This window comes from Rhinopithecus bieti, unplaced genomic scaffold (assembly GCF_001698545.2).
Source record: "Rhinopithecus bieti isolate Rb0 unplaced genomic scaffold, ASM169854v2 scaffold_18282, whole genome shotgun sequence".
Classification (NCBI taxonomy): Eukaryota; Metazoa; Chordata; class Mammalia; order Primates; family Cercopithecidae; genus Rhinopithecus; species Rhinopithecus bieti.
The window spans coordinates 1-2,589 of NW_016809121.1; positions in this window are offsets into that span (position 1 = coordinate 1).

A 2,589-nucleotide genomic window follows, 5' to 3' on the forward strand; every position below is an offset into this window, starting at 1 on the left:
AAAAGAAAGAACCCTAATACAATACTGAGAAATCTGTTTAAGGATGTTTATTCCTCATGGAAGAAATGTACCAAATGAGATCTGGACACAGCAGAAGAATCAGAAAAGTCACATATTTTTCTGGGTTTGGATTAAAAAGTTCACAAAAGAACCATACTCAAAACTGCTCAGTAAACCATCTGAGCACAGGACTGTTGATTGCTTTCATTTCAATTGATGCCATTGATGTGATCCACCTTACTCTTGCAAGAATGGCCATAATAATAAAAAATAAAACAATAGTAGATGTTGACATGGATGTGGTGAAAGGGAACACTTCTATGCTGCTGGTGGGAATGCAAACTAGTACAGCCACGATGGAAACCAGTGTGGAGATTCCTTAAAGAACTAAAAGTAGAACTACCATTTGATCCAGCAATCCCACTGCTGAGTATCTACCCAGAGGAAAAGAAGTCATTTTATGAAAAAGATACATGTAAAGCACAATTCACAATTGCAAAAATGTAAAACCAACCCAAATGCCCAACAATCAATGAGGGGATAAATAAACTGTCATATATATATATATATACATATATATATATATATATACACACACACACATACATACATACATACATACTATGGAATACTACTCAGCCTTAAAAAGCAATGAATTAATGGCATTCACAGCAACCTGGATGGGACTGGAGACTGTTATTCTAAATGAAGTAACTCAGGAATGGAAAATCAAACATTGTATGTTCTCACTCATAAGTGGGAGCTAAGCTATGAGGATGCAAAGGCATAAAAATGACACAATGAACTTTGAGGACTTAGGGCGAAAGGGTTGGAAGCGGGTGAGGGATAAAAGACCACAAACTGGGTTCAGTGTTTACTGCTTGGGTGATGGGTGCACCAAAATTCACAAATTACCACTAAAGAACTTATTCATGTAATCAAACACTGCCTGTTCACTAAAACCTATGAAAATAAAATTAAAATTAAAGTAAAATAAAAGTTCACAAAAGAACAAAATTCAAAATTGCTCAGTAAAGCAGCTGAGCAGGGATAGAAGCAGACAACTGTTGGTTACTTCCATTTCAGTTGATGTTGTTGATGTGTCTAGACAACATGCTCTTTCCAAGGTGGGAGATGCGTATCTTCAAACATTGGAACTACAGGTAGTGTAGAGAGATGCTCCCACCAGGAGAATCCTGGGGAACTGAGAGCAATGGAGAAAACTACCTATTGACTTCTCTCATCTCATGCCTTAGCTTCCCACAGGGACAAATTCAAGTGGACAAGAATATAAACAGAATCCTAGGCTCCAGTAATGTTGTGATGTTATTCTCTCTCTCTCTCTAGCTAGCCATGCATGTAGTTGAGATAGTGTTAACTAAAGAGATGTGTGGTGTGATTCTACTGCTCTGAGAAAAAAAAATTAGTCAAGAAACAGGCAAGTGTAGTTTCAAAAGCCAAGAACTCTGACCAGAATGTCTTACAATACTGTTTTTTATTCTGGGAAATAAAAAACAAAAGTCAGGAATGAATGCTCTTCTGGGTCAAATAAAAACCTTGTTTTTTGTTTTTTTGTTTTTTGATGGAGTTTTGCTCTTGTTGCTGAGGCTGGAGTGCAGTGGAATGATCTAGACTCACTGCAACCCCCACCTCCTGGGTTCAAGCAATTCTTCTGCCTCAGCTCCCCAAGTAGCTGGGATTACAGGCTGCACCACCACACACGGTTAATTTATTTATTTTATTATTATTATTATTTTTAGTAGAGATGGGGTTTCACCATGTTGGTCAGGCTGGTCTCAAACTCCTGACCTCGAGTGATCCACCCGCCTCGGCCTCCCAAACTGCTGGGATTATATGCGTGAGCCACTGCTCCTGACCAAAACCTTGTATTTTTATATTTTGGTTAATCACATATCTTCTGAAAAGGATACTGCTATTGGGATGTGATTTTTTTTTTTTTCTTCCCAGGAAAATGTATTCTTCTCAGCTAGAAGAAGACACAGAACAGGCCAGGCGCGGTGGCTCAAGCCTGTAATCCCAGCACTTTGGGAGGCCAAGGTGGGCAGATCACGAGGTCAGGAGATCGAGACCATCCTGGCTAACACGGTGAAACTCCGTCTCTACTAAAAAATACAAAAAACTAGCTGGGCGTGGTGGCGGGCGCCTGTAGCCCCAGCTACTTGGGAGGCTGAGGCAGGAGAATGGTGTGAATCCAGGAGGCGGAGCTTGCAGTGAGCTGAGATCCGGCCACTGCACTCCAGCCTGGGCGACAGAGCGAGACTCCATCTCAAAAAAAAAAAAGACACAGAATAAAGGGTGCTTTGTGTGTTCAGGGGTACAGAGAGGGTGAATTTGGCCAAGCAGCGTGCTTGGAGAAGGCACTCTTAATAAGTGGAAGAAAGGGTCTAAGAGGACTTCAGAGGTCTTTTTTTTCTGTCAATGTTGGGTTTGGATTTCTTGCAAATTTAAGCTTATGACCGCAAATGAACTTGACTTTATCAAAGTGAGGACCACGCCCATTTTGTCCATGCCTCTCATCACAGAGGGCCTCACACTTGGAATTCTGTTTATAAGGGTTTTTTTTTTTTT